A 15,034-nucleotide genomic window follows, 5' to 3' on the forward strand; every position below is an offset into this window, starting at 1 on the left:
AGCAGGCTTGGCACTCTTGATTATTTCAGGGGTAATGCTGTCCTTCCCAGGGGCTTTTTCACTGGCTAGAGAATCAATGGCATCACTGAGTTCTGATTTGGTTGGCTGTATGTCCAGCTCATCCATGACTAGTAGAGGCTGGGCTGCATTGAGGGCAGTCTCAGTGACAGCATTCTCCCTGGAGTACAGTTCTAGGTAGTGCTCAACCCAGCGGTCCATTTGTTTGTGTTGGTCAGTGATTATGTCCCCTGATTTAGATTTGAGGGGGGTGATCTTCTTGATGGTTGGCCCAAGAGCTCTCTTCATGCCATCATACATTCCTCTGATGTTTCCGGTGTCTGAGGCCAGACTGCATAGGTGTTGCCAGTAGTCGTTTGCGCAGCGCCTGGCTGTTCTTTGTGCAGTGCTTCTGGCTGCTTTAAGTGCTGCGGATGTTAAATCGCTGGGGGCTTTCTTGTAGTTCAACAGTGCAATGTGCTTAGCGGCTCTGACAGGTTCCAGCTCTTCATTATGAGATTGAAACCAGTCTGCATTTCTCTTCGCACTTTTGCCGTAGGTGGTCAAAGCTGACTCATAGATGGCGTCTCTGATGTGGGCCCACTTGGTCTCAGCATCCCCTGTGGGAGTGTTTTGAAGGGCTGTTACAAGTGAATTTAGAAATTTTTGTAACAGCTGTGGATGAGAAATTCTGCTAGTGTTGATGCGCGGGTGGCCCTTCTGCTTGGAATGATGCAACTTTTTTGGTCTGAGTCTAACCTTGCTGCACACCAGGGAGTGGTCGGTGTCGCAGTCTGCACTGTGGAAGCTGCATGTGATTTGAACACTGTTTAAGGCGGCTTGCCTTGTGACAATGAGGTCTAGCTGGTGCCAACGACGCGATCTTGGGTGCCTCCATGAAACCTGGTGACAGGGTTTAGTGTGAAAGAATGAGTTGGTGATGCAGAGGTTATGATAGGTACACAACTCAAGCAGTCTCTGCCCGTTCTCATTCATCCTTCCAACGCCATAGCGCCCAAGGCAGGAGGGCCATGAGTCATGGTCGGCCCCAACCCTGGCATTGAAGTCCCCCAGCAGGAATAGGTGTTCGGTGTTGGGGATGCTGCTAATGATGTTATGGAGTTGCTCGTAGAACTGGTCTTTAGCTTCAGGAGGGGAGCAGAGTGTTGGAGCATAGATGCTGAGTAGGTGTACTGGACCAGAGGTGGTGAGCAGTCGGATGGACAGTATGTGTTCCGAGCCATTTGAGGGAGGCTCTATCATGCTGAGCAAGGAGATTCTGATGGTGAAGCCCACTCCATGCTGTTTTGGTTCTTCAGGATCCCTGCCCTGCCAGAAGAAGGTGTAGTCTTGCTCTGCTAGAGATCCACTCGCGGGGAGGCGTGTCTCCTGAAGTGCTGCAATGTCTACATTGAGTCTACTGAGCTCGTTGTTAATGATGGCGGTCTTCCGAGAATCGTTGATTTGTGTAAGGTCTTCCGACAGGCCAGGACACATAGTTCTGACGTTCCAGCTTGCAAAGCGAAGGGCTGGTACCTTCTTTCCTTTTTTCATGTTGTTTGGTGCGGTGTTGCAGTCCACCTTTCGGGCAATGACCCTGAGCTCCAAGCACCCATTGAAGCAGGTAGACTGTGGCGGGACAGAACCTTATTGACCGGGGGCTGCCCGGTTTGAGGCGGGCGGTAGCTGTCCAGTGAGGTGCAATGACCTCTCCCACCGACAAAGGCAACCCGTGGCGCCCAGTTTCTACGCCAATTTATCTGGACTTATAACCCGTAACTGCTGCCTTCCGTGTTGTTTCAGTCGCTGTGAGGCAACTATGGAGTGACCTCTCCATGGCGCATGCCTGGGCGAATTTATGGAGGTTGAGAGTTGCCCAGTCGTCAAAACCCCCCTCTCGGCCTTTCTGGTGGGGTCCAAAGGAGTGCAGAGCACGACGTTTGGCACCGGTATGGCTGCAGGAACTGCCGGAAACATGCCAAAGGTGACACATGACCGCCTACGGGGTTCCGCTCCGGATTATCTGTTAGGGTTTACTCCCTTAGCCTTGGTCTCTCCCGAGACGCCCACAAGGCAATGGGGTTGTTAGGGCCCCTACACAGGTGTAGGATGGTGCCTGTGGGAGGAGGGGATGCGAGGGGGAGGGGTGGAGGGAGGGGTGGTGCGAGGGGGAGCTGGGAAGGGGGCTGTAAGGGGGTGGGGGGGGTGCAGGGGAAGGGGGCGTGGGGGGAAGATGGTGCGAGGGGGGGTGCGGGCTGGGATGGGGTTGTTGGGGGGTGAGCTGAGAGGGTGGAGCAGGGAAGGGGAAGGGGGGAAAAGGTGGGGGGGGGGGGGTGGGAAAGCGGGTGCAGGTAATAAGGTCCCTAGTGCCCACCATCGACGTCCGGAAAGTTCATCCACGTCCTTCAGGAGGTGAAGCATCTTTTGGCAGACTTACAGAGGTGATTACATTCACTAAGGGTTTTTTTTCCAGTGGTTTAAATAAAGGCATGCAGCATTGCCGACAGTGCGCTGCAGATGCTCTCCGAGCCATCTCCCGCGGGCGCTTTGAAGTTGCGGCCGGGGGGCCGTTCGTGGATTTTTCCTAAGCAGGGAAAAACAGTCAATTCTAATTGAAAATATCTTGATGGAATAATGTCATTGTTGCATTAATATTTAAGGAAGGTGATAGGCTAAAAGTATAACGGAAAGTTTGGGTTTCCTTTCCTGCTGTTTTTAACATTAAGTCCCCAGACTGCACTGTCATGCACTGTGACTCTCCAGCTCCAGTTTCACTAACCTGCAATTGGAGTTTCTAACATAGAATATCATGGATGCCCACAGTCACAATTCATAATGCAGAAAGTTATTTTTAATATCAGCTTTAGTAATACTAACATTGAGCGTATTGAAGTTCCTCAACTTTGCTACAAGATGGTCCTTCAATGGTAACATCAATCATATTTAGTGTCTGAGTATTTAAGAGAGGTGAACAAATGTCTCCTAAGGTTTGAAAAACATAACTCAAAGATCCCTGGTAACTGAGCAGTCTGCTATATGCTATCATTTATTTGCTGTAAACATTTTTGAACAGAATTCATAACTGAATTGCAAATAAGTATGTATGGTGGATGATTTTCAGAAATTTAAATAACAAGGATTATTATGGGTGAGAATTTCATCTCTGTAGCGTGGAGGCTTAGCACTGTTTTGCTGGGGTGGGCTGTGCCACCAGCCACATCTGGCATGGCCCATGCAGCACACTCTCTTGAGAAGGGCACCCATGTTGGTGTCCCTACCATGTGCCGGAAGGCTGTGAAGGAGCACTATCCCAATGAAACGCCAGGATACCTAATTTGGATTCCGCAGGTCCAGGCAGCAAATTCAGAAGGAGAATATTGGTGTGAGGAAAGATGGGTATGGGGATAGGACGTGAAGCAAGAAGTCCATGGTCACACCATCAGCAGCCAGCTTATCATATGCCAGATAACAGGATGAGGGTATGCTGGGAGTTGAGAAGGGGCATAAGGCAGAAACACACCCTCATCCTCAAATGACACCAGATGCTATAGGCTCTGTCACAGCCAGCCCCATTATGCTGACAATCATTTCCTCCATACGGCTCAGGAGTTGCGGGCACCCTTTACCCCTGCGGGTTCTGCTCCGCTCCCTTCTACTGTGTGCCACCTTGTCCTGCAGGAGAGAGGGCAGAATGTCAGTGATTGTGTAGCACTGCATTTGGGTGATGTGCATGCCATAGCTGAATGGCTGGAAGTATGTGGAGGCTGCCAGAGGTTGGTGTGAGGCTGGCAGCATTGGTAGATGTGTGAGGATGAAGTGGAGTATCTGGATGTTAGGCAAGAGTCCTAAGTGCCAAAGACTGCTGCTGGGTGATTGATGGGGGCGTGGTACATTGAGCAGAGTGAGAGGTTGGTGGTCATGTGAAGATGCATTCACTGACAGTGACTACCTGCGTGAAATCATTAGATTTCTTATGGCATTGCTGGCAGGTCCTCAGCTCCAGATCCTACTTCTGTCTGAGGGTGATCCTTGAGGCCTCCTGGCCCCCAACCCACGAGGAAGCACAGCATCTCTCCTTCTACCACCTCCACCATGTATGCCTCCAGTACTGCATCTATCACCCTGGAAACCTTTGTCTCTGACTTACATAGTTACTAGACACAAGCATCTAATTTAATGAAATGTAGCACTAAACATATTTATTCATTGGAAACAAAAACAAGTTCTTTAAAATTATTCCAAATTATATAATCACTTTGGTAGAGACATAAGAGGCACTGGGGGAGAGGGTTTAAACTAAGTTGGCAAGAGAATGGGGACTAGGATGTAACATTTAAGAGGAAAAATAAGGTACACAAAGAATTGGTGAGACAGGAGGCACTGGAGTAAGAAATAGTAAGTTACTAGGTGGGGTCAGAGTAAGAGAGAATGCAAAAAAATCTAAATTAGGTTTATAGTGAATGCATGTGAACACACAGAGTGTGGTAAATAATGTTGGTGAGCAGGAGGCGCAGATAGCCAAGTGGAATTACGATGTTTTGACGATAATGGAAACCTGGCTCATAAAAGGCCAGGAATGGATACCAAATATTCCTGGATAGAAGGTGTTCAGGAAAGAAAGGAGGAAGGGTGGCAGTATTAATTAAGGAGAATATTATAGTATTGGTGAGAGAGGATGTTCTCGAGGGGTCAGGACAAAATTCTTTTTTTAAATTTTTTTCAAGGGATGTGGGTGTCACTGGCTAGGCCAGCATTTATTGCCCAACCCTAATTGCCCTGGAGAAGGTGGTGGTGAGCCATGTGCTGTAGGTACACCCATGCTGCTGTGAGAAGGGAGTTCCAGGATATTGATCCAGCGACAGTGAAGGAACGGCAATATAGTTCCAAGTCAGAATGGTGTGTGGCTTAGAGGGGAAATTGCAGGTGGTGGTGCTCCCATTGCATTTGCTGCCCTTGTCCTTCTAGGTGGTAGAGGTCATGGATTTGGAAGGTGCTCTTGAAGGAGCCTTGGTGAATTGCTGCAGTACATCTTGTAGATGGTACACACTGCTGCCACTGTGCGTCGGTAGTGAAGGGACTGAATGTTGAAGGTGGTGGATGGGGTGCCAATCAAGAGGGCTGCTTTGTTACGGATGGTGTCAAGCTTCTTGAGTGTTGTTGGAGCTGCACTCATCCAGCCCAATTAAATTGGAGTCAAAGATTGGCAGGCAAAACTGTAATGGAACAAACGGTTGCCTTTAAAGAAGAGATGGTTCGGGTACAATCAAGGGGGAAAGGCAAGACAGACAAAGTGAGTGGATGACAGAAGAGATAGAGAGTAAGATAAAGCAGAAATAGGGTGCGCATGACAGATTGCAGGTTGATAATACAAGAGAACTAGGCTGAATATAAAACGTTCAGAGGGGAAGTTAAAAAAGAAATGAGAAGCTAAGAGAGTATGAGAAGAAACTGGCAGCTAACATAAAAGGGAATCCAAAGTCTTCTATAGGCATATGAACAGTAAAGCAGTAGTAAAAGGAGGAGTGGGGTCAATTAGAGACCAAAAAGGGGATTTATGCATGGAGGCAGAAGGCATGGCTGAGGTACTAAATGACTATTTTGTATCTGTCTTTACTAAGGAACAAGATGCTGCCAAGTCATAATAAAAGAGGAGGTACTTGAGACACAGGATGGGCTAAAATTGATAAAGAGTAGGTATTAGAAAGGCTGGTTATGCTTAAAGTTAATAAATCACCAGGACTGGATCAGATGCACCCGAGGATACTGAGTGAAGTAAAGGTGGAAATAGTGGACGGACTGCCCATAATCTTCCAATCCCCCATAGGTACAGCTGTAGTGTCAGAGGACTGCAGAATTACAAATGTTACACCCTTGTTCAAAAAGAATGTAAGGATAAGCCCTGCAACTGTAGGCCAGCCAGTTTAACCTCGGTGGTGGGAAAGCTTTTAGAAATGATAATTTGGGCCAAAATTAGCAGTCACTTGGACATGTGTGGATTAATTAAGGAAAGCCAGCGTGGATTTGTTAAAGGCAAATCATAATAAACTAAATTGATTGAGTTTTTTTAATGAGGTAACAGAGATGGTTGATGAGGGTAATGCAGTTCATATGGTGTACATGAACATCAAAAAGGTGTTTGATAAAGTGTCACATAACAGACTTGTCAGCAAAGCCAAAACCTATGGAAGAAAAGGGACAGTGGCAGCATGGATAGGAAGTTGGGTGAGCGACAGGAAACAGAAAGTACTGGTGAACACTTCTTTTTCAGACTGGAGGAAGGTATATAGTGGGATTCCCCAGAGGTTGGCATTAGAGCCACTGCTTTTTTCGCTTTGTATTAATGATTTGATTATTAATTTGGGGTGTGCAGGGCACAATTTCAAAATTTGTGGATGACACACAACTTGGACATATTGTGAACTGTAAGGAGGATAGTAGGATAGTAATAGAGTTCAAGAGGACACAGACAGGCTGGTGGAATGGGAGGACATGTGGCAGATAAAATTTAATGCAGAGAAGTGTGAAGTGATACATCTTGATAGGAAGAATGAGGAGAGGCAATACAAAACAAAGGATACAATTTTAAAGGGAGTGCAGAAGCAGAGGGACCTGGGGATATATGTGCACAACCCACTGAAGAGGCAGGACAGGTTGAGAAAAGGGTTAATAAGGCATATGGGATCCTGGGCTTTATAAAGGCATAGAGTACAAAAGCAAGGAAGTTATGGTGAACCTTTATAAAATACTGGTTTGGCCTCAACTAGAGTATTGTGTCCAATTCTGGGCAGTGCACTTTAGGAAGAATGTGAAAGCATTGAAAAGGATGCAGAAAAAATTTGCAAGAATGGTTCCAGGGTTGAGGGTCTTCAGCCACATGGATTGATTGGAGAAGCTGGGACTGTTCTCCTTAGAGAAGAGAAGGTTGAGAGGAGGTTTGTTAGAGGTGTTCAAAATCATGAGTGGTCTGAACAGAGTAAATAAGAAGAAACTGTTCCTATTGGCAGAAGCGTCAAGAACCAGAGGACACTAATTTAAGAATTAGCAAAAGAACTAAAGGCAACATGAGGAGAAACGTTTGTATGCAGCAAGATACATACCAGATTCTGAAGGGACTTGACAGGGTAGACACTGAGAGGTTGTTTCTCCTGACTTGGGAATTTAGAATATGGTGACAACAGCCTCATGATAAGGGGTTAGTATCATTTACAACCGAGCTGAGGAGAAATCTCTTCAGTCAGAGGGTTGTTAATCTTTGGACTTATCTACCCCCAAGGATTGTGAATGCTGCATTGTTGAGTATATCCAAGACTGAGGTCAATAAATTTTTGATCTCAGAGGATTAAAACAATTTGAGTGTTTCCTGTAGTGTAAGGGTATGAAAGAGTAAATCTTGAGACGGTAAAGCTTACCGTCCACCATGATGATGTAAGAGATCATGTGGGAGAGACTTGAGAACAGTTACAGCATGGCTTTTGAAGGAGGCACACAGGCTCGTGTGGAGTGTATATAGTTGTTATGAAATAAATATTAATGTTTAAATACAACAGTCTAAGAACCTCTCTGGTAGACTCTGTAAGTGGAAATTGTCTAACAATCTAGGAGCTTTACCTTTTCACTAATCTGTCATTGCAGAGTCATATGATCCATGGGATCAACCATATTTTTAGTTCTTGAAGAACAGAATAGGCACAATTTTCATTTCAGGTGTATTGGGCAGAGTCGCGTGATGCAGTTGATAATTTGTTTGTGCTGAGGCCTCATTAAGATTGACTCGAAGATCTGCTAATTAAGCTCCTTATAGACAGTTTGTTAAGTGGGGGTGGGTGGAGGTGGGGGAACCATGACATCTGGTGGGTCAGCCAATACTGACAGGCCTGGAGCAGCATCTTAAAGGGGCAGGGTGGAAGCATTGAGGGTGAAAGGGAGCAGCAACTTACAGTGCCAGAGAAGATATTTTGGTGCCTAGTGCAAGGAAACCAAAGACTGAAGCCTTTAAGTTGAAAACTTACAAACGGCAGTAAAAAGTAATGCCAGACAGGCTTCCAGCTTTCCCTGACTGCATTAAGGATCCTTTATAAAACCACTGAAAAAGGCCGCTTGTTACTTTTACTACCCATAATTTGTCGGCAGATTGAGAAACTGACAATAGCAGTGCAGGTAAAGATGAAAATGGCGTTGCGGTTTTAACATCATTTCACCCCGATTTGCATATATTAGTGAGACAACTGCCGATTTCTAATAGGTGTTCTGACCACTTGAATCATGGACTGCCCAAAAATTGGAATGGGAAGACAATCAGTGGTAAGCCAGTGGGTCAACCATCCATGTGCGTTTGGTCCCATTACAGCCCTGGCTATAGACTGAAACAGGGTGGTAGCAAGACAAAGATTGTGTCCCTATGTCTGACATTTATCTTAAATGAACTTTTCCTCAACGGAAAAGAAAATCCGGCACTGTGTAATTTTAATATATATTGACAGTTTGGAGGAAGGAATTGTAGCAAACATCTCCAAATTACCAGGTACGGTAGCACAGTGGTTATGTCACTAGACCAACACTTCAGCAGCCTAGGCTCATAATCTGGAGACTCGAGTTCAAATCCTACCATGGCAGTCGAGGAATTTAAATTTAGTTAATTAAATAAATCAGGAATCAAAAGCTGGTGAACATGAAACTGCCAGAGTGTTGTCAAAACCCATCTGATTCACTCATGCTCTTATCCGTTCTGGCCTACATGTGACTCTGGACCCACAGCAATGGTGTTGACTCTTAACTGCTCTCTGAAATGGCTGAGCAAGCCACTAAATTGTATTAAAACTACTACAACGGACTATGGGGGCTCACCACCATCATCCTGTGAATGAATAAAAAAGTTGGAAGGATTATAAATAGTAGGGAACAGACCATTCAATGAGATATAGAGAGAACTGGGTTGGGAGATTGGGCCGTAACATGGGCTGATAATGTTCAATGCAAAAAGATTCAAAGTCAAGCAGCTGGAAAAGTGGAACAAACAGTGGGAGTTTAAATAATAATAAACAGGAGAGGGAACTGGTGGTTTTATTAGAACACATCCTTAAATGATCAGCCTAATGTGCAGCAGTTGTAAATAAAAGGCAAAGAGTATGTATAGCTTCAGAAAAAGAGCACAATTGCTAGAAGGCAATAATTAGTATGTACAGCGTACTGTTCCACATCCACCTCAGGTATTGTCTATAAGTACTGTATTTCAGGGGTGGAATGTGAGTGGAAAGAACAACTAATTTGATAAATGGGATTGGACACCTATTGTATAAGTAAAAACTGTGGGGCAATTTTCAACTTGTCAGAAGCGTAAAATTGATGGCAATGGAATCACTGGAAAGGAAATTAATTCACAGTCAACGCAAGCTCTAGGAGAAGGGAATATGAACTCAATCTCAGTTTAAGAAAAGGTAAATAGACAGTTGAGCTTCCCTAGTGAGGCAATAACTTCCAAAAGCACGATAGATACATTTTTGGCAGGCAGGGCTATTAAAAGATATCAGAAATAAAGTGGGGGAAGATGTGTTTGATCTTTGGGATTGGCTCAAACCGATGAAGATATATTTTCACAGAATACTACAGGACAGAAGGAGGCCACTTAACCCATTGAGTCTGCTCCGGGTCTTATGAAGAACAATCTAGTTAGTCCCACTCCATATATCTGAACTTTTTTCTCTTTCAAGTATTTATCCAATTCCCTTTTGACAGCTACTATTGAATCTGTTTCCACCACACTTAGCAGACACTGCATTCCAAATACTAACCACTCATTGCATAAAAATGTTATCCTCACATTGTCTCCAATACTTTTGCCACCCACCCACCTTAAATCTGTGCCCCCGGTGTTGACTCATCGAAAACAGTTTCTCTTTATTTACTAAATATCGAAATCCTTCATGATTTTAAATACCTCTATCAAATCTCCCCTTAGCATTCTCCCCTCCAAGGAAAACAACCCCAACTCCTCCAGCCTATCTACATAACTGCAATCTCTCATCCCTGGAACCATTGTAAGTCTCTTTGTACCCTCTTCAAAGCCTTCATGTCCTTCCTAAAGTGCCACAATTGGACACAATACAGCAGCTGGGCCCGAACTACTGTTTTACAAAGGTTTAGCAAAACATCCTGGCTTTTGTACTCTATGCCTCTATTTATGAAGCCCAGCATCCCATATGCTTTATTAACTACTTTATTAACCTCTCCTTCCACATTAAAAGATTAGTGTGCAAACACTCCCAGGTCTGTCTGTTCTTGCATCCCCTTTAAAATTGTACAATTTAGCTTGTATTGTCTCTCCTCCTTCTTCCTACCAAAATATATCACCCCACACTTTTCTGCACTGCATTTCATTTGGCATGTGTCATTCCACCAGTTTGTCTATGTGCTCTTGAAGTCTATTATTATATTCCTCACTGTTTATGATACTTAAAAGTTTTATTTAATCTGCAAATTTTGAAACTGTGCTGGTCCTGATGAAGTTTTATATATAAAAAAAGATATTGACACTTTAAATTTTTTTCAGTGTAAAATATTGAATCCCACAAACCCTCAAGGACACATTATGATTGTCAAGTTCATTGTTGTAATGGCTGGGTGGAATGAATTCTTCATTTATTTTATATCTGGAGAATCAAATTATGATTGGTAGCTCACCTGGGCTAGTTATAGAAGCCCACTTGAATCAACTTCAATTAAAATTAAATCCTACTTGGGATCAGCAATTTTCTGTACAAAAATGTTTTTCTACTCCAATGTAAAATATCAGGACTAATGACAATACTATTTAATCAAATTCTGCTTATACAAAACCATTACAAACCATATTTTGAAACCATTTCAAATCTAAGATTACATTTCATTTGTCCTTCTAATAATTTACTAACAAGCCAATGAGTCAAAGAACTATGAACAGGAAAACTGTGCAGAAGAGGGATTAGTCCCTTTGACAATACTCACACTGGTTTGTTTATGCTACAGGGAGTCTGATGTAGCACATACGGTCAAAGGCAACTCTGTTACTGGGTCCCTTCATGTCAGTAATATCCGGCCCTAGGTTACCCAGTCAATGATTCGGCCCCGCAATCCCAATTGGATTAAACAAGGTTTTAATGTGATATTAGCAGAATCAATCATAGTTTACAAGCAAAATTAACAGAATGTAGGTCAGTATTACCGCGTCTGATTCTCCAGTCAGCCATCCAGCATGGTCGGTCTTATTCAAATCTGCTCTGTTTTGTTTTTTTTATTTGTTTGTGGAATATGGGCATTGCTGGCTAAACCAGCATTTATTGCCCATCCCTAATTGTCCTTGAACTGAGAAGCTTGCTAGGCCATTTCAGAGGGCATTTTAAGAGTCAACCACATTGCTATGGGTCTGGAGTCACAAGTAGGCCAGATCAGGTAAGGATGGCAGATTTCCTTCCCTAAAGGACATTACTGCTGCTCCTATTTTCTATGTTTCTATAGAGATAGCTCTTGGGTCTAAAGGGATCAAAGGGTATGGGGCGAAAGCGGGAACAGGCTACTGAGTTGGATGATCAGCCATGATCATAATGAATGGCGGAGCAGGCTTGAAGGGCCGAATGGCCTACTCCTGCTCCCATTTTCTATGTTTCTATGTTCGTGAACCAGATGGGTTTTTACAACAATCGACAATGGTTTCATGGTCACCATTAGACTAGCTTTTAATTCCACGCATTTTCATTTATTCTCCTTTCCTTAAGGCTTTATGGTGCATGTATATTCTTGCAAAGGTCTAGACCTCATTGAAACTAGATACTGCAGAGCAAACCAGCCATTATTTTACAGACTGCAGTGCCCTTATTTGCCTGGAATTAGGTGTGCATTCCCTCTAGTCAATTGCCAAAGCACTCACTTGATAACTTGTTAACAGTTAGCTAAGTTAGGGTCATCGAAGAACTAATTGACTCCACTCTGTTTGGCTTCAATCATCTAACAGTTAACAACATCATTCAATAGTGAAAGAGTACAGGAGGAATGCACTGTTAATTCAGTCCCACTTCTCCACAGGTCACAACATATATTTAAATTTTCCCACTTAGCGAAATAGTCAATCATATACTCTATTTTTCCCCCAGAATAAAGCACAGCAACCAGGTTTCTTTAATAAACAACAACATTATCAGTTTATTATAAACCAAGTCTTAACCAATAATAAAGTAAAACATACACACAAATTGAAATATTAAAGCCCCTTATTTATCTTAGTCCTCACACGCACACACATACACAACTGGTTAACCGGGAGAAAAAAGGGATTTTTGTTTACAGCTGTTACAAAGAAATAGAAGGATTAAAAAAACCACTTAGGCTGAAAAGAAGGTATGGAAAGATGTCCTTTGTTTCGGTGATGTGTCCCAAAGGTATCGATGGCTGTCAATGGGATCTTCCTTCCTGTTCTTTCCAGGCGATGTTGATGATCACTTTTGGGTAGGATTTCCAAGAGATGCAGCTGCAGAAGCCTTCAGTCAGGGCTTCAAGCAGAAATGCAGCAATAAAGGTTTTGTTTCTACATATTTGACATGCAAGTTCTTTAATCGGGCAGGCTTTCTTCAAATACAGGAGGAAATAGGAATCTCTTGATGGAGAATTTCTTTTCAAGAGAAAGATGGGCCGGTAGTCTCCTGGCAGGTCAATAAGCAAACTTCTTCTGTTTCAGGCCAAACGCCAACTGGCTTTTTTTAACAGTTCAAAATGAAACTAAAACTTTTCCAGAAGTCCAGTCTCATGATCTCAATAAATCTTAGCCTGCCACCTCTCTTCAAACATCTCTCCAAACCAAAACAACCCCTGCTGGGTTTTTATTTGAAAACAGATGCCTTCCAGTAACTGTTTACAGTTCCACTCTCAGTCCAAACCTTCTGGCGACCTTCCTTTTTTTAAAAAACACAAGGTTCAGCTTCTTCAAGATTCCAGATGAATCAATGTCCATAATTCAAGTATAAGTTCTTAAAACATATTTTACAAAAGAAACAGAAGCAATCTCGTAACAATTTAAATGAATTAATTCATTATATTCTGTAAACTGGAAGTCATCCAAAACTTTTCTGCCCATGCCCTTACTCGCACCAAGTCCCATTTGCCCATCACCCCTGTGCTTGCACAGCTACATTGGCTCCTGGTTAAGAAACACCTTAATTTTAAAATTTTTGCCCTTGTTTTCAAATCCCTCCCTATCTCTGTAATCTACTCCAGCCCCACAAGCTTGATATCTGCTCTCCTCTAATTCTGACATCTTGAGCATCCCGAATATTAATTGCTGCACCATCGGGGACCATGCCTTCAGCTGCCAAAGCCCTAAAGCTCTGGAATTCCCTTCCTGAACGTCTCCACCTCTCTCTCCTCCTTTAAAACACTCCTTAAAACCTATCTCTTTGACCAAGCTTTTGGTCATCTGCCTCAATATCTCCTTATGACTCGGTGTCAAATGTTGTTGCTCCTTTGAAGAACCTTAGGACATTCATTACGTTAAAGGCACTTTATAAATAGTTGCTGCTGTTGTTGGTATAAAAATGGTCCCTTCATCACACTTCAACACTCCCCAGATTGATGGGAAAGAACTTCTTTGTTCTACAACATCACCATTATCGTTTCTTAATAAAGCTTCCGTTTCATCTCTATCTAATTTCTTATTCAAGCACTTTATGACACCTCTAAGTCATTAGACTAAAAAGAACAAAACCCCTAGTACAACCATCTGAGTAACAATTAAAGATTCAAATAACAAGTGGTACCATGGATGCTGGCCTACATACCATGAGTGTTTTCCGACTTGTTGGATTTATCTCTCAGCTGCCTTTTTGTCCTGAAGCATGTATTGGCATTCTAGGCTATATGTTACAACTTTGTAAGATAAAGGGGTCTTTGGACCTAGAACTACCTTTGTCAGTCTCCTCTGACTATCTTCTTTCATCAATGTCTTTTAAGCATACGATACCCAAAAATGCATAAACTATTCTAAACGTGACATCATCTATAAAAGTTATACAGAATCAAAATAATTATTTTGATTTACAATCACATAACCCTCCCTTACTTCTTTAAGATGTACTAGACTCTCTGTGATTGAGTACAAATATCATTAGCCTCATCTAGTTCCATTTTATGTAATATTACCCTTACAGCATATTACTGCTTTCAGGGGATGATTATTTTATTCCACTCATCTCTGGTTAATCTTACTCCTTCATTATAGTCACTGCTGCTACTATCACACTATAGAAGGCAATAATCCCTCTTGAGAGCATCACTTACTCAAAAGAGTGCACATTACAACCAAATAACAATTGTAAGATGGAAGAAATTTCACTACAGATAAAGAACAATATAACAAAAGAACAAAGAACAGTACAGCACAGGAGCAGGCCATTCGGCCCTCCAAGCCTGCGCCGATCTTGATGCCTGCCGAAACTAACACCTTCTGCACTTCCGGGGTCCGTATCCCTCTATTCCCTTCCTATTCATATATTTGTCAAGATGTCTCTTAAACGTCGCTATCGTATCTGCTTCCAACACCTCCCCTGGCAGCAAGTTCCAGGCACTCACCACCCTCTGTGTAAAAAACTTGCCTCGCACATCCCCTCTAAACTTTGCCCCTCGCACCTTAAACCTATGTCCCCTAGTAACTGACTCTTCCACCCTGGGAAAAAGCTTCTGACTATCCACTCTGTCCATGCCGCTCATAACTTTGTAAACCTCTATCATGTCGCCCCTCCACCTCCGTCGTTCCAGTGAAAACAATCCGAGTTTTTCCAACCTCTCCTCATAGCTAATGCCCTCCAGACCAGGCAACATCCTGGTAAACCTCTTCTGTACGCTCTCCAAAGCCTCCACGTCCTTCTGGTAGTGTGGCGACCAGAATTGCACGCAATATTCTAAGTGTGGCCTAACTAAGGTTCTATACAGCTGCAACATGACTTGCCAATTTTTATACTCTATGCCCCGACCGATGAAGGCAAGCATGCCGTATGCCTTCTTGACTACCTTATCCATC

This window comes from Heterodontus francisci, chromosome 9 (genome assembly GCF_036365525.1).
Source record: "Heterodontus francisci isolate sHetFra1 chromosome 9, sHetFra1.hap1, whole genome shotgun sequence".
Taxonomy (NCBI): domain Eukaryota; kingdom Metazoa; phylum Chordata; class Chondrichthyes; order Heterodontiformes; family Heterodontidae; genus Heterodontus; species Heterodontus francisci.